Source organism: Rhipicephalus sanguineus, chromosome 11 (assembly GCF_013339695.2).
Source record: "Rhipicephalus sanguineus isolate Rsan-2018 chromosome 11, BIME_Rsan_1.4, whole genome shotgun sequence".
NCBI lineage: Eukaryota > Metazoa > Arthropoda > Arachnida > Ixodida > Ixodidae > Rhipicephalus > Rhipicephalus sanguineus.
Genome location: NC_051186.1, coordinates 73,717,800 through 73,741,090, shown reverse-complemented (window position 1 = coordinate 73,741,090; position 23,291 = coordinate 73,717,800). Strand labels below are relative to the sequence as shown.

At 46.2% G+C, this 23,291-nt stretch overlaps 1 long non-coding RNA gene across 1 annotated transcript; it reads right to left on the bottom strand.

Moving 5' to 3' along the window:
• Positions 1-6,686: 6,686 nt before the first annotated feature.
• On the bottom strand, positions 6,687-11,722 carry LOC125760366 (uncharacterized). Its single transcript, XR_007417934.1, has 2 exons — positions 11,523-11,722; positions 6,687-8,890 (listed from the first exon to the last, which is right to left on the bottom strand). It is a non-coding gene; the product is annotated as an uncharacterized LOC125760366 (long non-coding RNA).
• Between the last annotated feature and the right edge of the window lie 11,569 nt (positions 11,723-23,291).

The window sequence follows — 23,291 nt, the reverse complement described above, 5'->3', positions numbered from 1 at the left end:
TCGCAGCCACCTCAAGTTCTGAGAAAGATCCCTAGATGGCGCGGAGGCGCTCCCTGCGTTGCAGATGCGTGCTCTAGTCCCTCCCCCCCTCCCCTCTCTCGCCTCGCGAGGCCGACGCAGGCAGCGTCTGCTAGCGAGTTTCTTGATTGAAAAACCGACTGCTCGCGCTGCACAACTGTTCACTGACCACCCCGTATTATAGGCACTTGATTTTGACCTCCAAGGTAGTGTCTGTTTGAGATTAGCTTAGCCATCGCTTAGCAACTCCCAATGTGATTCATTGCCCGTTAGCTCCATGACCACCCACCTTCACAGAGTCGAATGGTGTCGCGATTTTTCCCGCATTTACCATGCTGTAGAAGTGAGCGTTATGAGATGCAAATTCTTGTGAAATTTGTTGTATTCATATTTTTGAATGGGTTAGCTCCCAGTAGTTTTCCATTCATGCTGCATGGCACCTCCTCTGAAGGACGACGTGAGTACCCGGTAAAACCACTCCGAACGCCATTTTGAGTATAGCTTCAACAAGGCATTCGATACATTGTACTCCACTAAGGATATTTTAACTTTAAGGACATTTTAACTTTAAGAACAAATTCGAAATTGCTGCAGCAATGGCTCAGTGGTTATGGTGTTAAGTTCTTTATTCAAACGACTTGTGTTCGACCCCAGCAACGGTGGTCGCACCTCAGTGGAGACAACATGTTTGAGCGCCGTGTACTGTGCGATGTTATTGCACCTTAAAGAGCCACATGTGGCCGAACTTCTGCTGGGCCCTCCACTACGACGTCTCTCGTAGGCTGATTTGCTCTAGAAAGCTAGAACCAATAAATCAACAAACTTTTTGGTGATGCGTAGTCAGAGGCGCTCACGCACTTGGCTCATACACGTGGATTGACCTTCGTGAATACGTATATGGAATTTCCATTTTTCGTTGGAGCAAAACCCTTTCCTTCACACACATGCGCTCTTTATGAAAAGCACGTCACTCTGAAAACAATGTTATATTAACCTTTTACCTCGTCTTCTTTTTCCGGAAACGTGCTTAGGAAACGATGAGCCTTGTGAATAAACCTCTGAGGTATTGTTTATTATGCGTGCGTCGAGCTTTAGCTGTTGTGACCCTTCCTCAATTTTAAATGCGAAGCATTTTAAAGCGAACGTTTCGGGCTTTGAGCGTTACTATCTATCTATCTATCTATCTATCTATCTATCTATCTATCTATCTATCTATCTATCTATCTATCTATCTATCTATCTATCTATCTATCTATCTATCTATCTATCTATCTATCTATCTATCTATCTATCTATCTATCTATCTATCTATCAAGCCCTCTACATCTGGGTGCTCTCGTGGTTGCCTCCTTAACTTGGTGTAGGCCAATATTAACATTTGAGGGCTAGAGGACTTGAGGAATATGACTGTCTGGTCATGACATGAATAACGTGAAAATCCTGGCCCGTACCTTTCGCTCCAGACACGTGTGGCACATACCCGTTTACCACGGGCCGTGGTATACGAGTATGCGCCACAGGGGGCTGCTAGTTTAAATCTACCAAAGAACGGCGACAACAGACATTCGTAAAAACCGACATCTACAGCGCTGACCCGACGAATGGAAAGAATAAAAATCAGGATCCCGGCAGGCATCTTGACGGAACGAGAGGGGCGTGAGAAAAGAACACTGTCTTCAGGGTCAAGGCAGGAAACACTGGGAAGGAGCCTCACGTGACAATATACAAGATTATTCATAACAAAATTTCCGCACCTTGAACTGAGTCGCGCGAGGCATGGACAGAGCAGAGCTCGGCGGAACTTGGCTGGTCCTGGCCTGACACGTGCATCGAGGAAGGAAACAACTGGAGAGAACCGCTGCCCAGGCCGCACGCTGGGAGAAAAGTGTGCAGGAAATCACATCTTAGAAATGAATTCCGCTGGGCTCAACGGAGACTTTGCCATGGTTTGCTGTCTAGCAAGGCGGCATGTGCGCTTCCGTACGCGCCTCCGTAGACCTGGTATGAAATCGTGGCAGACCGTCTCTATTTTTTTGTGCCGCGTTGTTAGGCCCGCAGTGATGTCCCGGCGGGTATTGTACCCAGCTACGTTTATTAAGTATGTTGGTGGCCACGGGTTCTGATCAGTGCGTGGAGCGACAGCTCATCGTCGATACCGTGTTGTGGATGAAGCAGATGAAGGATTAGAAGCAGAGCTACTTTGCTACAGAATTTGCACGATGAGCGCCTTACAGATCAGTGACGGCTGTGCACTGCTTGTTTGTGACAGGTGACGAAACATGTGTGCCCCGCAAGACGAAATGAGGACATCATAATTTCCTGTTTGATATGTTTACAGTAACAACATGCTTGTGCGTATGAGAACATTTCTGTTCGGCTTGCGAAGCTCGCTCGTAGGAGTGTGCTCTCAGCCTTGAGCACAGGCACTAGAGTGCATTTGGTACGTTCGCAGTGTGCACAAAGTCTCCACTTGCTCAATACGACCATTCAAGAAGTGCTTTAGGTCATCGAATGACGCTGATGGAGCGCCTGTTGGGGAGAGGCGGAATATGTTCTCGTTTTACGCGTGCCGAGAGATTGCGCGCCGGACTGAGGACCGTGGCGGGCTGCTGGCAAATTCCGCAAAGCACTTCCAGCCCGTGGGCGACGGTTTCCAAGTCTGAAAAAGCGAGTTATCGCGCTAAAGCGGCCACGCGACCCGTCGCACGAACGGTCCGTCTCATCGCTCATAGCGTCGCTCGTCGCTGTGCAGTGCATTTGCGCGCATATGGTGTTTGGCCTTCACATTCCGCGTTCTACGTTAGCCGTGCAGTGCATGCCCTTTTTCTTGTTACTGCCGTTGCTTTTTGAGTTCGTTTTTGAAAAGGTCGCAGTGGCCAAGTGCTTTTGCGCTGCGGAAGAATGGGCAAGGGATGTGTGCCCAGTAGCAAGTGGCTACAAACCTTGCAAAGACAAGTTTGCGCTCTTCACGCCGCCAGTAAGGAAGAAAGGCTTCAGGCATGGAGGCGTGCGATGCTAAAAGACCGCGTGCTACAGAGGACATTTCTTGCACCGTGGTCTTACCTGGGATTTACATTTGTTTTTAAAAAATAAGGACCCATAGGACTGGGACGCTCCTTTAATAAAGTGAAACCAGCATTAGCATGCGTTTGTTTAATTCTAGTTGCGAAGTTTATTGTCACAGTATTTCGAAGTTGGAGATCCGGTGCGACATTTTGAGTTTCTGAATTACTTTTCATTACTTGGGATTCTTAGGAGCGCGAGAAATCAAAATAAACGGGATATTCCTGCGTTCCGCTCGTTTCGAAATGTAATCACCGCGGTAGTGAACGTTTGTCAAATAGATGTGCTTCGCCCCAGCGACCGCATCAGCTTCCTGAACGTGATAAGAGGGTTTAGATGGGAGAAGTGCGCGAATATCGTGTGTGGTGTGACGGAGCCGACATGGACAGATCGACACGGGAAGAAGCGCAGCGGCAAGACTTGCGCGAAGACGAAGATGACGATGGGTTGTGCCACGAGGCCACGAGTGGAAAAGAATTGGCGGGCCGAATGACGTAGCTGAAGGTGGGCGCGAGAAGCGTGCACGTGGAGTTGCGACGGCAGTGTTCGATCGAGGGGAAGGAACGTGGAGGCTGGTCGTCAGCGTCACGGTCGGGTGTAGTCCCGAGTGCCTGGCAGAGCTCAAAGGTCGGAGTGGCCTGCTTCGCTTGGCCTCAACTTCGACGGCGAGACCATGGAGCCAGCCGGGAGCTACCGCAGCCACCAGAAACACCATCGGGTGTAGGCCCGAGTGTTTAGTTGTGGTCCCTTGCCCACATGTTCGAGTAGAAGACTGTGTAACTTCGGCGCCCACGGTCTTTGTTCCACGCCATCTCCGTCGAGGCATCCACGTCAGCGGTGGCCTGCTCTTCACCGAAATCCAGCGACAACGGCAGTCCTGTGCTGACATATCTTCCACGTCTACGTGTCCCGCGTCGGCGCATAGAACTCACCGGTGAGACTGTTTCATTCATGCTACGACTAAACTTGTTCATGTGTCTTCTTTGGTTTCGTAGGTTGTAAAGTGTCGTCTTATTATTAGTGCTCGTTGTGTGTGTTATGTTCGTGAGTTTCTCCATAAAGAAAAAAAAACAGAAAACAGCCTCGCCTTTTTTCTGGAGAACGTTACTGTCTTCGACGCAACATACTCTTGTCTCTTGCTCATTCTCAAGAATCCCATCACAAGGGTACTATTTGTAACACTAAATACTTCAGGCACCACTGCATTTGTCATATTCGCTACATGAACACTGGTTAATTGGAAGAGGTGCCTCAGTAGGCGCAGAATACGGCCGCTGTGCACACGGTGACGTTGCGTTTGCTTGAACGAGCCGTAGAGTAAGGGGGTGTTACTCCGTATACCTCCCATAGGACGCCTTAATTAATGACGTCAGCGCTGGCAGCGCCAAACATCCCTTCAGTTACTATTCTGGCGGCTGGGTTCAGACACTCAAACTGCAGAATGGCGGCGTACGAGTATGCGTCGTCATAGCAACGCCAGCACCAGCCACGCCTTGCACCTCCTCGCCTAGCTCTCTCACGCGCACCGTTCTTTTTTATTCTTGTTGTTTTGTTTGCGTTCGTGGGCTGCGCCATGGGCTGCGTGGGTCCCTCGCCCACTCCCCTTTTTTTTGAACCCGCGCGCTCGCGCGTGCTGCGCTATGCCTTTTTTTTACCACCGCTTGCGCGTTCTGCGCCGCGCGTTCGATGCGCGTTGGAATGCACGCAATTTGCAATCATGCATTCTGGAAACACTGCAGTCGCCCAGCATGTGCCAGAAAGCAAAAGAATGAATTGTACTCAACAGAAAATGTCTTTGGTCTCGTTTTATTGTCCTCGTTTCCGAAAATCAACAGTTTGATCAAATGTGGTGCGATACAGGCTCAGGAGGTTAACAGTAGTGATTAACAGATGAACAGGACGTCAACGCACACGTGCTCATCAGTAAACAACACGAAAGTTCGCGGTAATGTTAAGGACTTAAAGAACAGTGGAATAAGAACCGGGACAAACACTAGGGCACATGCACATATTAAAAACGCAATTTTAGGGCGAAGCTCCTTTGGCTGTGGGTGTGTCCCTCCTCTGTAGTAGTAGTAGTAGGTAGCCACCTCTATATCTTGGAGTGTTCAGTAGATGACGCTCTCGCAACCACCTCAAGTTCTGAGAAAGATCCCTAGATGGCGCGGAGGCGCTGGCTGCGTTGCAGATGCGTGCTCTAGTCCTCCCCCCCTCCCCTCTCTCGCCTCGCGAGGCAGACGCAGGCAGCGTCTGCTAGCGAGTTTCTTGATTGAAAAGACCGACTGCTCGCGCTGCAGAACTGTTCACTGACCACCCCGTATATATAGGCACTTGATTTTGACCTCCAAGGTAGTGCCTGTTTTTGAGATTTCTCCTGTGCGTTATTAAACATTAAAAATTAACAGCGTACATGTAAAATTAAAGAGAGCAGCAAGTCGTCATAATTCTCATCGACCCTTTAGTATAAACTCGCCCGATCTCACATCGTTGATGATGTACTGGGCAGAATTTACGGAAGATTCACATATGGAAAGTGTCATTGGTGGAAGGCGATCGTTCAATTTAGTGCGGCGACGTACGCTAGGGCGACCGTTGTAATGAAGAGACCACGTAAACCAATAAAAGTTTGATGTTTATTATATACACGGTGTTTCTCACGTGTTTACTTGATCATATACTGGGCGAATTACTCGGAGTATTCACGGTTTACCGATGATACCCTCCGGAACTTTGCCCCACTCATCATCATTCATCCCGTGGATATGCTGTGGATTTTTTTATACTGACAAAGTGCCGTAGAGCTTATGGTATATGTGCACGATATTGCACAAAATTATCATAACAAACAAAAGTGAACATTCGCTGCAATGCAAGAACAATTAACGCAGTTGAAATGTCTAAAAATTGAATAATAATGTAAAAATCATTTTAAAGATATTAAAGTTAACTGCACATATAACACAAATAATATTGCCTCAGTTTATTAACTACATTTTCAACAAACTTAGATTTTCGTATAACTAGTGATGATAAACACGCAGAAAATGAACAAATGACATCGCAGAATTCATACCATCTCTTCTTGAAATGCGCCGATTCTGCAATTCTTCAGCTTTTCTCTGGGCGCACCGATCAGCTGTATGGCCTTCCGGAATACTTTAAAAACGCTTCCATCCTGAAGAAAAGTGACAAGTTCCCATCAGATAAAGAGCGCCGTCGACTTGTGCAAAAGTAAGCTCGTTCCCTCATGAAAATGGTGATGTCCTGGAAGTGTACTGTATGGTTCCCCGAGGCAGCATGAGGACACAACCTGTATGTCTCCCAGATGTCGCGATTTGGCCGCTTACTTTCTGTGTCCTCCAAGTGTCCGTCCTGTATGTGTCCCATTTGTGACCGTCCTGTATGTATCCGATATGTAACCGTCCTTTATGTCTCCCAGATGTCGCGATTTGGCCGCTGACTTTCTGTCTCCTCAAAGTGTCCGTCCTGTATGTGTCCTATAAGTAGCCACCCTTCACGCAGACCAGAAATGAGGCTATTTCATTGCCTGTATGATGCAGCATATTACGGCTGCTATAATTTGGATGTACACGCATACAAAACTCTGCAATATTAATCATTTATTATCATTTACACTGTACAGTTTAGAGCACTTCATAGACAATATTCAAACTGGCAATGTACATATGTCGGCGGTTGAAGAAAAATAAGGTTAACAGATCAGCCTTAACCCCATAACGCCTGAACACATCATTAACATTTTAAAAGTTTTAACTTGTTCTGCATCTTTTTTGGTAATGAAGAGTACATTCATTTCTGGGGAAACGCAAAAACAAATGTTTTAAGAAACTCATCATGACAGCAATTTATGACCAAGAGGCACTTTGCAAGGCATTATAAACACTATGGGCTACTTGGATAAGTTTTGCACACCCAAGTGTATCAGAGTGACTTGTTGGGCTTCATGGGTTAATTACAAATGTGTGCAACCTTCTAGAGTGGAAGAAGTGGAACAATCATAACTTCACCACAAACTCAGAATAAATACACAAATAAAAAATATTGCAATAAATGAAGAATGTGGCAAACACAACATCAGTGCACTACCAGAGATGCGTGGTTGGCACCAAAATGCCATACTTAGCATGCATAATTTGAAGCAAGAAACTATAGCCCACACAAAAGTAGTACACTTTAAGTCGCCCTTGACTGCTGAACCGAAGGTCACACGATCAAATCCCGGCCTTGGTGGCCACAGTTTCGATCGAGGAAGAAATACTTGAAGCCCGTGTACTTAGATTTAGGTGCACCTTATAGAACCCAGGTGGTCGAAATTTCAGGAGCCCTCCACTACGACGTCCCTCATAATCATATTGTGGTTAAATCCAAACACTTATTACTATTATACTTCACACAACTAAAGCAAGCAGATAAAACTGTGTAGCTTAAAAAATGTCGCCACCATTCATCTCCCAATGCCGAGACTTACATTTCAATATTTCAGAATGCCTTCTGTAAGTTATCATCAACAAAGTTAAATATGATTAGGCATCACAGCAGGACATCACATGATTGCACTTAGGAAATTAATTTCCAGAAGACAATGAAATATGATTAGAAAAGCATATTACAATAAAATGTACGGTGAATATTAAAGTGAAAATAAAATAGTGAATTGATGCACTACTGCCTTATCACAAAATTGAAAGTTCAATTTTAAAAATGATAACTGCACATAAGATATTAATTAAAACATGACACACGAGTCGAGAGAGCCGCTCACTCAATAGATTTTGAAAAGACAAAATACAAAGCCAAGGAAGCAGCATTGACACATTCAGGATTGTGCTTTATGGTTGCATCAAAATTCAGCCCTGGGAAAAACATGAAAACCAACTTTGCAGGTAAGTTATGTATCCATGGGGACACAAAGTAAGGCATTACCGCTGTCAGCCGCCCAATTAACTAAGATTAAATAATGAAATTTTTAGTGACTACAGCAAGCGGGCATCTTTGTATTGAAAAGTTGGAGGCAGTCGTGTTTCTACACAGTTCCACTTGGAAGAATTCTTCTAGCATGTCTGTGCTGTGAGATATCCCGCTGCAACGTTTAACTGTGGTTTGCATGATGCGAGGCGGTGAGGATCAGCAAAATATTACTCCCTGGTGTGACGAGCCGTCACTGCTTGCTATCACCAGCCGGCAGGAAAAGGGTAACCGCTATCATGTTTGCCTATGCCTTCGACACGCTGTAACATTAAACGTGGCACATCAGGGAGGAGCTTTGTGCCAGTGCTCAAGGTCCTGCATGTGTAATGATGCAAGCCGGAATTAAACTTTGCAGCAGGATATCTGAATGAGCCTAGACATGCTAGAAGAATTCTTCCAAGTGGAATCGTGTAAAAATGCAGTTGGCTCAAACTTCTTCATACATGCCCGCTTGCTGCAGTCACTAAAAAAGTTCATTATTAAATCTTAAATAATTGCATGGCTGACAGCGATAATTATTGTCCCACTTTGTGTCCCCCTGGATAATAACTTATCTGCAAAGGTGGCTTTGACGTGACTTACAGTGCGGACTTTTTATAAGAAAAACAAAAAGCTTAATTTTGAACACCCTCTACATGTGAGCTACTTGAATACAGCAAACAGGTGGCTGAAGTGCCCACTCCGTTGTTTCCCTTGTACAGGAAACAGAAGCCATGCGCAGCTGCTGTACATCAGCAACGAACTTGTCCATGAGCCAGCGTTGATGACAGGCTTGTCCGGATTTCTTTCACACTCGCTTTGTACAAGGAGCACGTATAGGCTGCAATGGAAACAACAAAATAACAATTTAGTGACACATGTGTCTGTTAGCAAAGCTGAATTCCTCACACGTTCTTTTTTAACTTATCTGGAATTAATATGTTTTAGATAAGTTTAAAACAAGCAGGACGTACACAAACTAGAGAAGTTACAAGAAAAGCTTGTTTGATGCATTCTTGGTGAACACAGTCGCAACCTTATGAAAGAATATGGAATTTCCACATCGCAGATGTGTAAAAAATATGCCTGAGTATTGTTCCTGCATAATGCAGGGTGCGCTAGGGTGTGCTTTCTCTACAGTACATTCGTACCCTGAAGCCTAAAATAAAGACAGAAGGAGTAGTCACGAAATGTTTCACAAGAGCTTAACGTACAGTATGTTCCCATCATGCTGGAATTGTGTTCTTAGTTCTGTGTGGGTACAGATGCAGTGCACGGCTACCATATTTAGTGGCACCTGACTCCACTCAGTGAGAAATACATAAAGGGAATGCTGCGAAATAAATGCAATAAAAAGCGTGTTGTGGAAGAACTTTTTATGCTTTTGATGTTGAGGATCTAACCTTACCATTTTAGCTTGCTCACATACTAACGCAAAGGTACAGCTCTTAGGAAAAGATGCCCCCTGTTTGCTGTATGTGTCAACCACGTGTAATTGAAAGTTCTGTGCGTGAGTAATATCATTGGCTGCTATCAGTAAATTCTGTTCTTGCAGCTAGCCAAACATGTGTGAGTATGCATTCACACAGGCACATTTGTATTCCTGTAGCTATATTATGATACTTATATGATGTGTTCCTTAAAGGGAATGTAATGCAATATGCACCATACGAATATTTTATTTATTGCACAAAAGCACAATAGCACTGCACATACATTACAGTATGCACATTCATCATGTATCCATTGCAGGTAACATGTAAAATTAAATTATGTCTGCTTGCAAACACAACTAACGTAGCTTTCTTCAGGCTGCTCACATTGGGATGATTATATAATGTCAGAAATTGGTTTCACTCTACTATTGTGTGCTGCTAAATTGCGGTCATTAGTTTAAATGATTCTGGTTGGCTAAAAAAGCAATACTCCTCACTAATGCATCACAGGCTGTCTAATGGCCATGTGGAGAAAAAGGTGGAAATGCTAAGACTTACAAGGCACCAATCTTGAACCACATGCCATCCCAATAAAGCATGCAGGCTTGCGCAACAATCTCTGGCAACCAGAATCCTGGAAGCTATTGACCACAATTTAGCAAATACACAATAAACATTCGATGAAACTTATTTCTGAAGTTATATAATTGTTTCAATGCCAACAGCGTGAAAAAACAGTCTAGATTTGTTGTGTTCTCAGATACAATACATTGTCTAATTTTACATTTGAACAGCAACACATGCATGACTTATGCATGCATACCGTGATGTATGTATAACACTATTGCGAGTTATGAGCAATAAATAAGATATTCATATGTTGCACATACCACGGATCCTTTTAACATCTGTAGCGCATGCCTAGAGAATTTACTTTATCCGATAGACCGTTAAGCTTTTCATCTATCAGAAAATGTCACTGGAGGTGGTGGTACAAGCTGTTTATAATGTTCGTACCCGTACAAGTAAGTGTTTAGCGAAGTTTTAACGTCAAGGTGGGGCGAGGCGCATACAATTCTTAATAACCAGAACAAAATAACAAAAGCCAAACACGACAGAAACAAGCAGAATAAAAAAGTTGTGCTCGAACGCGTGGACTGATGCTCGAATTAGCGCTTGCACTGTTTAGGTGCGACAATTCTGCCCCAAATAGACATGAAGGATTCACTGGAGTACAGTTCAAGTTTAACGTACGGCTTAACACGCACGGGTGCCGGCCGCATCAGGCAACCTATGTTGCGGGTGAAAACATCGGCCGAATTTCACGAAACGGACTGTATGAACACCTAAGCGTAAGTTCAAGCTTCGCGAGCCGTACCTAAGACGAAGCAACATGCTACTTCAAGATCACGCACACGCATCAACCCGAGTATCACGGCAGTTTAAAGATACGTGCCAGCGCGGATGCATACACATGCACACGTTTGACCACCCGCAAGGAGGAAAACACATCTCTCTGATAGTAGTCAAAACATTGATATTATAACGATCCTGTAGCTATTGAAAAGTGTACGCGCAGCTTATGGAACTGCCGTAAAAATGTTCAGTACGCTAAAAAAGTGAACATGAATTACTAACAGGTCCAAGCATACGCGCCTTAGGCACGATCGACGCTTACAGCTAACAAACGCCGTCTTCGCCCATCTTTTAAGCCAAAATAGTAGTTTACCGCGAGCGGGGCCACCCTCCAACACCACTGCCGACAGAGGAAGGCACCGCCACAACTCTGTTCAAATCCCCCGCCGAATCACAGCCGCGCATGCGCACTCTTCTTTACGCGTCAAACAAAAGAAAAAGCTCGCCCGCGCTTAAAATCACACAAACTTGCCTTGATCCTGGTGAAATGATAGACACAAACAGGCTCGCTACGTTAATAAAGCTCATTTATCGTCTACTGGTTAAGAAAAACTTAGTTAACGGCGTTATTATCGCGCTCTCGGTGCGACCAAGCGCTGACAGCAGCAACGTGGTACATACCTGGTGAGTGCTCCACGATATGAAGCAGCCGGTCTTCGCTTGAGTATAGCGCATCCTCGTAATATGCAGCACCGGCAGAACACACAGGACGAGCACAAGGCGCAAGCACACTTCAAACAAGAGAAAAATTCACTCAAACTCGGCCCTTCGCGACGCGGCGAGCGACGAGCAGCAAACGCAAAACAAAAAAAAGTGGTATCACGTGGTATCAGCCCCGCAGACGTAAGCCGCATTTGCGCATCGCGCTTTCTAACTAAACACCTGAATTTACACTTGCAAATATTAGAAAAAATTATGTAAATATAATGTACATAAAGAGTTGAGGCGTACAATGTCTTGACCTCGGAATAAAAAATAAGTCGAAATCTAAGCGCGCGAAATTTGAAAAAAAATTTTGAACACATGAACAACGATGCTATTAATCGCCACAAAACGTTCGTGTGTCGTGAATTAATGTTATACAATTAGTGCAGATGTCTACACGCGAGATTTTTATGCAATTATTGATTGCCCTTATGTCAAACTAAAAAAGTATCAAATACAACTTTTATCCAGTGCAACGACAAAAAGAATATATATATATATATATATATATATATATATATATATATATATATATATATATATATATATATATATATATATATATATATATCAGGCCCGTAGCCAGGAATTTTTTTCGCAGAGGGGGGGGGCACTTGATGAAAACCTTGACGTTTTCAGAAAAACACCTACTTCACCAAAATTTCGGGGGTGGGGGGGGCCTGGGGGGGGGCCTGGGGGGCCTGGGCCCCTCGGGCCCCACCCCCCTGGCTATGGACCTGATTATATATATATATTCGGGTGTGGGGGGGGCCCAGGCCCCCCCCCCCACCCCCGAAATTTTGGTGAAGTAGGTGTTTTTCTGAAAACGTCAAGATTTCATCAAGTGCCCCCCCCCCGCGAAAAAAATTCCTGGCTACGGGCCTGATATATAATATATATATATAATATATAATATATTAGTTTTTTCCATAGCCAGGAATTTTCCGGGGGGGGGGGGCCTTCCGAAATTTTGACGGAGGGGGTGTTTATATATATATACCCCCAAATCATCAAAACCATCAAAATTGCGGTGGGGGGGGGACTAGCCCCCCCCGATATGTGTGTGTGTGTGTGTGTGTGTGTGTGTGTGTGTGTGTGTGTGTTTGTAATGCAAAAATTTTGGGGGTGGGCTTCGGCACCCCCAAACCCCCCTCTGGCTACGGCACTGACAAAAAATGTTTTTGTACTACCACATCCTACCCACTCATGAACTCGGGTGCTCCTGCAGGTAACATATAGTTCGCTGCCAGGTAACATCCTGCCGTAAACATAAAGGACACATCCTACAAGAGACAAGAAGGAATCCTTCGATAGGACGAGGAATGGTTTCGTAAACATAAAGTAGCGTCCTGCAGGTCACAAAAAGGAAGAGGAACCATAAAGGTCATGTAGGACGTCAATGGGAAACAGAAAGGACATTTCCCGGACATCACCATTTTCATACGGGTTTGTTCGTCTCAGAGCAGTACGAGTGTTCATACATCTACCTAGATCCTCAGGAACGCGGTTATAGGCGATGGCGAGTAATTAACCGGAGACAAATGCAAAGCACACATGCAAGCACCCGGTTCTATAAGAGTCGTAAACATGTAACTATAGATATCTCGCATGTGCTTCGTGTTCGCTGCTTGTTCGTATCCGCCTCGTGCGCTGCTGCTTTGAGTTGTACTGGTGGCGCCACCAACGGCGAACGGTGGCGAAAGGTGAATACGCGCGGCTCACAGAAGCCGTGGGCAAAGCGCCCGTTACTCGCCGTTTTTCTATTCATTTTTCATTCTGGTTTGATATTTGTACTGCCGACGCTGCTCCACTAGACAACCATGCTGTTTGTTACGTCGATTGTTCTATATTATTTGTTTTAAAATGACATGCCCGTTTTTATATGCGTGCGAGCGATGCACTGCATACGTTTCTTACGTGCATGTGTCCAAGTTGTTTGGGTGATGTGTTAACACAGATGAAACAAAAACTGTTGCAGTACGAAACAGCATTCTTGTTTTATTGAACACCCCGAACAGTACAACAACAATGACTATTACTGTTGTATGCCTGCTTAAGAAACGCACAAAAGACACGCGTTTTTATCTTCGCCCAACACTCGTAGCACTCAACTAGGCCAAAAAACCGAAATCTAACATGCTGAACGTTTTAATAGCCGTCACACAGCTGCATAATAATGCGTGAAAGTACTTTAGCAAATGACCAATAAACATTCACACAGCGTATTTTTTTTGTTCACAGACCGTGTTAACATAAGAGAAAGTTCTAACTGCATTGCAATCACATATTTCGGAATATCTAATCACTTTCACCATTGAAGCCACAGTCCTCTAACACATGCGCCTTAAATTGAGCATGGCATTACTCAGATTTATATAGGAAATGCGCACGCGTGTTATGTATCTCGTATGCAGATTTTCCTTTCGTACGTGCAACACAACATAAAATGCGATTCTAGAAGTAATGTTCGTGGAGTAGCGAGCATACAGAAGGGCAACTACTTACAGCTTCACTTACCTTTGCGAAAACGGTATTCCAATTGCAATTCAATGTTAACCGACACAACAACGATAACAACACACTTGTTTCACACAGGCGTATCAGGCTGACGCGCGAGGCCAAGCGCGGTATTTTAAGTGTAGCACAATCATGCGCGTACAGTACGCTAGAATATTCTGGCACAATGTCGTCAAGCTTGCAGTCACTTCAGCGGTTCCCACTATGTAGCATCAGTTGACGTCCTCGCGTCATCAAACTGCTGCGACGCCGAGAACTACACACACAGCTCACTTGGAAAAACGCGGTCTTGCAGGAAGCCATCTTGTCCAGCAACCAACGGACAAAAGTACACAACTGAGGCGTCTGAAACATTGCCGTTGATGAGATGGCAGCTGAACGAAATCAGGGTTCATCGTCCGACGTGTGGCCACCGCCTTACACAATATTAACGTTGCAACGTTCAAGGAAGACGCGACGAAAGCGGCGAGCCCAGCCGGCCTTGTCGGGTGCGCTGTCGACTACACAGTGCACAGCGCGCGCTCTAACGGCCACCGAAAGAAATAAAAGAAAGTGGAGAGAGGAGTTAGCTTGGAGCATGGCCAGTCGGTGGAAGAAAGAGGAGGTGTTGGATTTTCGGAGTGGCGTGTTGTCGAGAGATGGCGCTAGTTTGTTTTTGCGCAACGGAATCGCCAACTTCATTCAAAATGCATGGGATCCTATAGGGGGTTGGGGAGAGGGTACAACCGCCTTAGCCGAGCGGTGGCGCCACCATACCGATGCACGAGGCGGATAACGACGTGAACGCAGCATCGTTGCCCTTTTAGGTTCAGTCATTTTTGAACACATTAACTGTATCCCCACTGCAGAAAACAGCTACTAGGTACGGACGTGAATTCAAATTGACGCAATGAAAACCGCGACTCAAAGGCACGCTCATCTGTCTTTCTTTTGGGGGCCGTCACCATCTTTTGGGACTTGTTCTCGAAGTATTCGAGCAACAAAGCACGACGCACGAACAGCGCGATTTGTAAAACATCTGTGCGCACAAGCACACAGCAAGCGAGCGTCAAAAAAAGGACGAACAACGACGGCTAACGCACGCCCTACCAACGCCAGGCTCGAAACTTTCTAACGGATTTAAAGTCGGCGGCGCCAGCAAGGCGGCGGCAAGCGCGCCTCCAGGAGGAGAGGGAGTTCATCCCGCCAGAGAGGGAATTGTGGGGAGTTGGTAGAAAAGCAAAAAAGCCAGGAAACGCATATTTTACCTCTGATCCCAGTTCATAGATGGCGGGTCAATTTCCCCTACCAGTCAGGTGGGTTTCTTTCGCTATCCTGGTAGAGTGCCTCGATTCGCGGGATCGTCAAGGCAGCCTACCGGCATGAAGTTGGTAGCGCCATCTCTCAGGCTCCTGGCGAAGGAGAACATAGCCGCGCAGCGGGCAGTCCTGGCGTTCGCTCACCTAAAGTACTTCTTGCACCGTGCTCAATACAGAGACTGGTGGTCTTTTACGTGCAGCAGGGGCACTGGGACCGGGTGCCGCGTGAGAGAAAAACACTCCGACCATGGGAACTGGCGCACGGCCGATTGTTTCTCTACAGTGCGTTGATAAAATTCGCATCAACCTTGAAACAACATGCGTCAGTGTATCTGGTTTTGCGGCGTTCTCCTCTGCTTCCCTCGTTATCGGCGCGCTGTTGCTCGCCACAGTTCGCCGGTGCTTCTCCGCCCGAAACTTGTTCAGTAAGATAAAACGATTCCTCAAGCTACAACAAAATACGTGTTTGTGCTCGTACGCCAAGCACGAATCGCCGAGTATTGTTTAGTGTCGTGAGATGCGCGAATTTTTAAATGCAAAGCATTTCTAATTGAAACCGAGTCACTTTGAGCGTTTCTGTTTGTGTATCTGTCTCTCTTTCTACCTAGCCTCCTACACCTGGGTGCTCTCGTACACGCCTCCTTCAGTAGGTGTAGATCAAAACTGGCTAGGAAGGGTAAGCGGATTGAACAAATACGACTGTCTGGTCTTGACATGAATAACGTGAAAATGCTATCGTGTACGTCGTAAAACCATTTCCTCCAGACACATGTGGCACATACCCGTATATCATAGCCCACGGTAATCGAGTATGCGCCACAGCTGATTCACAGTTGAAATCTTCCCGGTAACGGCGAGAACACACATGTGTTAGCTAAATGCAAGCGCGTCAAGAAAACCGACATGGCAGCGTTGACCTCATGAATTCAAACAAAGAAAACCATGATCCCAGAGGGTATCGAACGCTAGCATATTGCGTGGCAGTGAAGCATTGTACCACAGAGCCACGCTAGGTCTGCAAACTGCACCCTATGCAAGCGTAATTTTGTTTCAAAGTCAATTGTGGTTGTGTGTAGGCTGTTTATTCTTATAACAAATCAATAAGCGCAACATATACATTCCTACGATGAAGCCGTCACGTTAGGCTAACGTCCGTGGTTCCAGTGATGGTTCCGCTTTTAGAGCAGTCTAATAAACAATATATTTGTATTCCTATTATTCAGCAACCTATGTTCAAGCGTCGCTCGACCCCGGATGAATACGCGAACAAACGTAGCGTATGATATTCACATGATTGCGCCATATAGGGCACTTCGTTTCGATAATTTTTTGATGCATTCACATGAAGGTTTGCCTAAAGACAAATCATAATAAATGTACTTGTTTTATATATAAATATTTTTGTACTCATTTATTCATATTACACTACATCCCCGAGAGGAGCATTAGGCAGAGGGATTGACAGAAAAATGGCAAGAAATAAAGCACTTGTAACACAAATAATCTTAAACAGGGTAGACACGCAACACCCTGCAATAGAAGTCTATGCATAGCCATCGCTTAGCAACTCCCAAAGGAGATTCATTGCCCGTTAGCTCCTTGATCTCCCACCCTCATAGAGTCTAATTGTGTCGCGATTTTCCCAGCATTTACCATTCTGTAGAAGTGAGCGTTATGAGATACAAATTTCGCGAAATTTGTTGTCTTTATATTTCTGAATGGGTTAACTCCCAGTAGCTTTCCAGTCATGCTGCATGGCACCTCCTCTGAAGGACGACGTGGGTACCCGTAAGACCTCTCCGAACGCCATTTTGAGTATACCTTGAACAAAGCATTCGATACCTTGTCGTCCGCTAAGGACATTTTGACTTTAAGACGTGCTTTAGAACAAATTCGAAATAGCTGCAGATTGCTCAGTGGTTCTGGCGCTACGTTCTTCATTCACACGACGTGGGTTCGACCCCACCAACGGTGGTCGCACCTCAATGGAGGCAACATGTTTGAGAGCCGTGCACTGTGCGATGTTAGTACACCTTAAAGAACTACAAGTGGCCGAACTTCTGCGGAGCCCTCCACTACGACGTCTCTCGTAGGCTGAGTCGCTCTAGGACGCTAGAACCAATAAATCAACAGACTTTTTGGTGATGAGGAATCAGAGGCGCTGACGCACTAAGCTCATACACGTGGATTGACCTTCGTGAATGCGTACCTGGAATTTCTATTTTACGTCGGAGTAAAAGCCTTTCCTTCATTCAAACATGCACTCTCTATGAAAAACACGCCAGCACGAAAACAATGATATATTCATCTTTTACATCATCTTTTTTTCCGAAAACGTGCTTAGGAAACAATGAGCCTGGTCAATAAACGTCTGACGTGTTGTTTTCTAAGCGTGTGTTGAACTTTATCTGTTTTGACCATTCATCAATTTTAAATGCGAAGCATTTTAAAGCGAACCTTTTGAACTTTGAGCGTTTCTATCTATCTATCTATCTATCTATCTATCTATCTATCTATCTATCTATCTATCTATCTATCTATCTATCTATCTATCTATCTATCTATCTATCTATCTATCTATCTATCTATCTATCTATCTATCTATCTATCTATCTATCTATCTATCTATCTATCTAAAATCCTGTCGCGTACGTCGTCAAACCCTTTCCTCCAGATGCGGGAGGCACATACCCGTATACCGCGGGCCGTGGTATACGACTATGCACCACAGGTGGCTGATAGTTGATATCTACCAAAGAACGGCGACAGCAGACGTTGGTAAAAACCGATATCTGCAGCGTTGACCTGACGAATGCGAAGAATAAAAATCAGGATCCCGGCAGGGATCCTTACGGAACGAGAGGGGTACGGTACGGTACGAAGAACTTTATTTAAAGATCCGGAGAAGTCCCACCCCTTAGGGTTACACCGCGGGCCGCTCCCACGTGGGGACAGTTTGACCTAGCCTGACCGCCGCATCGCAGGCTCTCTGGAGAGCCCAAAGTTGATGCTGATATTCCAAGCTCTTGAGGGCCGAGCACCATTTCTGCTCTGTGAGGTCTTTATCCCCAAGTAACGAGGGGCACCGCCAAAGCATGTGCTCTAAATCGCACGTTCCCCCGCAGCCAGGACATTGCGAGTGCGGCAAAAGAACACTGTCTTCAGCGTGAAGGCAGGAAACGCTGGGTAGGAGCCTCACGTGACAATATTCAAGACTATTCATGACAAAATTTTCGCAGATTGAACTGAGTCGCGCGAGGCATGGGCAGAGCAGAGCTGGGCGGAACTGGGCTGTTCCTGGCGTGACACGTGCATCGAGGAAGGCAACAACTGAAGAGTCGCTGCCCAGGCCGCACGCTGGGAAAGAAGTGTGCAGGAAATCACGTCTAAGAATTGAATTCCGCTGGGCTCTATGGCGGCGTTGCCATGGTTATGAAGCACGCCTTGCTGTCTAGCAAGGTGGCTTGTGCGCTTCCGTAGGTGCCTCCGTTGACCTTGTATGAAACCGTGGCAGGTAGAGCACTGCACGGGCCGTCATTTAGGGCCCGGGCCCGGCCCGGGCCCGGAACTTGTTCAAGTTTACCCGCCCGAGTCCGGCCCGGTGATTCGATACGCGACCCGAGCCCGGCCCGAACCCGAGAAAAAATTTCGCCTACCCGGCCCGGCCCGGCCCGACGGCAGGTCAGGCCCGACAGAGGCCCGAGCCAATAATATAGGTGGTGTTGCCAGAACACAGAATATACAGCAAAGTATTTTGAGTGGCAAATATCTATAATTTTTTGGCGAATATTTCGCTAAGAATTCTACTTTAGCCTACGGTAATTTCGTGTAAAAAGGGGCTCACGGTGGAAAGAGTTGAGTGGACATACTGGGTACAATGAACGTTTGTTCGGCACTGGTATACTATAACTTTTTTTTCTGTTTTTTTTTTTTTTGCTAATGCAATGGGGATCATCAAGAGTGTTTTGTAGCAGATACTGCAACAAGGAAAGTGATTTGCAGCATGAGTTCAGTTTCGATAGGAAATTGCAACAAAAAGAGAGCAGACAGAGAACACAACGCTCTCATTGCGCTCTTTACTGAAACTTAAAACTTGCTCTAACGACAAAGCGAATCATGCACCCTTCTGGATATATAACACATGTCTTCAGCATGGTAGTACCTTGCCACAGCAAGATGGAGGAAGAAAGCGAAGTTTATTACCTTGCTGTATGTACACTAACCTACATAAAAATTATAACGAACCATGTGCACCACGTGTACCTTTAGAAATACGTATAGGCAGCCGAAAGGACGAAAAAAGTATTTGTGGTAGCATTCTTTCCAAAATGATATATATTTGATATATCACCACTGCTACTATATACAGTCCATAAGACTTTTGTGGCATATTTTATAGGTTATTTCTTCACGTGTTATTGTGCAAAAAATCAAATTATCTAGAGATTCCGGCTTTAAGCACGCCATCCACCGTTGTATCACATATCCTGCCACGCTAAAGTTTCTCGCACTGCATGCGCTAGCCGCAGGTGTGCACATCTGCCTTGCGAAGTGTCAAGGCGTCGACAGTCGTTGTTCTGAACTGGAGCAAATTGAGGATGCCTTTGTGGACCTCTGCAGAATGAACTTTGCTGTACAGCGTATCCCTTCATTTCTATCGTTCCCGAACGTCGTGACACTCTTCATATCACCTATAAAAATCCTCTTTGAGGGCTTCTGCTTGCAGTTTTCAGCAGTGTATGTTATGCATGGCTTGCACGGCGCTCTTCTTTTATTCCGTATCATAATGATTTACGCCTTCCTAACGACGTTGTACTGGTAGAAAGTGACCACTGCACTACGCGGGTAGTACTGGCAGGAGGTTAACGAAGCGATTTCGATCTGTTTTTGGTGTTCGTTACAGTTTGGTAATAAAGGTGCGAATAAGCTTCTCGACGTTTACTCATTGGATGCCTATGGTTCGAGGTAAATGGACCTCACCTGGCACAGAATTCGTAATTGTCTTTTTAGGGGCGAAGCTCCTTATGCCTTGGGTCTGTCCATCCTCCGTTTTTAGGTTTGTTTGTTTGTAGTAGCCACCTCTAGTTCGTGAGAAGCGTGCGTTCTGGTATGCAGTAGAAGAAGAAGACGATGTTGACGAGTGAGACTCTTGTGCGTGTTCGCCTGTGTGGCGTTCTTTCTTCTTTACTACGTCTCGTGTTTTCAACGACACCCGAAGACAACATTTCAGAAGTAACGCGCCATGAGGCTCCCTCTTGGCACGCTTTCTCTTTAGCTCGGAGTCGCCAGATGGAAGACAAGGCTGCGGAACGGAGGGCACGGAAGGCGGCGGCAGCGAGCGCTCGCAGACAGAATCCTGAGGTGAGAGCCCGTGAGGCCGAAGCTGCACGTCAACGCCGCGAAGCAGATTCCGCCGTTCGAGCCCGCGAGGCCGAAGCTGCTCGACAAGCTGCACGACTGCGCCGCTAATCGGATCTTCAAAATGTGAAGGACCATGAAGCGGCGAGAAAGCGCGCGTACCGGCAGGCAGAGCCCGAGGCTGTGCGAGCACGTGAAGTGGCTGCAAAACGCATCAGGCAGGCTTTGCCCGAAGGCGCCGACGCGCGCTTCCAGTGGGACTCCTTGATAAAAGTTTAGGCCATAGTTGCGGTGTGTGCGACAGATTGCGGTTCTCAAACAATCTAGTCACAATATCTTTCATCGAGAAGGACCACGCTCGCGCCAATGCCATCGCCGTGCTGCAGCGCGAGTTCGCTTCGCCCCATTCATCATCATTCACCACGTGGATATGCTGTGATTTTTTCGAGCCTGATATTTCGTCAAGCGAATATATTTTGCCTCACGCCCTTATGTTGTTTGAACCTATGCTATTTGCACATTCCAACGGTGTTGTGGCAGTGTCATGTAGCTCTCACACTATACCTGTATAGCACAGGGGACCCAAACACGCGGCCCGTGGGTCTCTCCCTAAAAGCCCGCGGCCCGCACATGACTGTCTTCGTCCCAATTTTTCATTTTCTTTATAAGTATGTTCTTAAGCTACACAGACATGACAGGTCTAAAGGTTTTTTGTCGTGAGGCATCCCCTGCGGCCACCATTTGTTAATACCTAACCAGGAAACAAAACTCTATATTTCAAAATCGGCGTCCTGATTTTAGTCATGTTGAAGATAGGTATAGATATGTTGTTGGAATCCTGCCGCCAAATGCCCTTCAGAAACAACACATGTGTGACATACGGGAAAGCTCTTCTTTTAAATGGCAACGTTAGCTGACAGTTGGTACGTAAATATATACATACATATATGTATGTTTGCACAACGTATGTGGAACAAACATGAAGGGGCACTAGGAAGAAAAACAATTCCTCTATTACCAGTAAATTACTCTCTAACAATTTCTAAATTGCTACGCTCGCCGGTGCAAGACTCTTGGTAAGTGAGCAAACGCGCAAAAAGGTAAATGCGTGTGGCGACGCCCCTTTTAAATTCGCGCAGGAGGCACCGCGACATCTTAGATTCTGACGGTGTCTAATGGTGCCTACGTAGTTCCTAATCACTAAAAATGAAGTACATTGACCTCTGAAGGGGCCATAAACTTAACATACCAAGTTTGAGGAAATTAGATTGAGCCATTGTCCCCAAATACGACAAATACAGTTTGAAATCCGTGGCGTCACGCTCGGAGATTTGAGCGGGAAATAAAAAAATGGAATTTTGACCTTCATTTTCTCTTATGATAATAAACCTATGATGGTGAAATGAATGACATTCGAGTTCTTAGACTTCACTTTATCAATCTAAACCGATTCAGTGCTTAAGAACCCAGCAAAGTCCAAGCGCGGCCCGACCCGAGCCCGCCACCTCAAACCCGGGCCCGCCGCGAGAACTGCGTTGCCCGGCCCGGCCCGGCCCGTGGGCCGGGCCGGGCCCGGGTTTCCGGGTAGGCCCGAGCCCGTGCAGTGCTCTAGTGGCAGGCCGTATCTATTCTTTGTGCCGCGTTCTTAGCCCCGCAGTGTTGTACCGGCGGGTATTGTACCCGTTACGTTTATTCAGTACGTTGGTGGCCACGGGGTCTGAACAGTGCCTGGAGCGACAGCACATCCTAGATACCGTGCTGTGGATGAAGCAGATGAAGGATTAGAAGCGGAGCTACTTTGCTACAGAATTTGCACGATGAACGCCTTACAGGTCAGTGACGGTTGTGCACTGCGTGTGACAGGGGACGAAACATTTGTGCCCCGCAAGACGAAATAAGGAGATCATAGTTGCGTGTTCGTTATGTTTACAGTAACATCTTGCGTGTGCGTATGAGAACACCATTTCTATTTGGCTTAAGAAGCTCGCCCGGAGGAGTGCGCTCTCAGCATAGATCACGCGCATTCAAGTGTATTTCGCACGCTTGCACTGTGCACAAAGTCGCCACTTGCTCAATACCACGGTGCAAGAAGTGCTTTATGTGATCCAATGACGCTGAGCGAGCGCTTCTGTGGAGAGGCGGATTATGTTCTCGTTTTACGGGTGCCGAGAGATGGCGCGCCGGACAGAGGACCGTGGCGGGCTGCTGGCAGCTTCCGCAAAGTATTTCCAGCACGTGGGCGACGGGTTCCAAATCTGTAAGAGCGAGTTATCGCGCGATGTCGGCCACGCGACACGTCGCACGAAAAGCCCGTTTCGTCACTCGTAGCGTCGCTCCTCGCTGTGCAGTGCGTTTCCGCGCGCATATGGGGTCTGGCATTCGCATTCCACGTTCTACGTTAGCCGTTGCAGTGCACGCAATTTTACTTGTTACTGCCGTTGCTTTTTGAGTTCGTTTTTGAAAAGGTCGAACTGGCAAAGTGTTTTTGCGCTGCGGAAGAATGGGCAAGTGC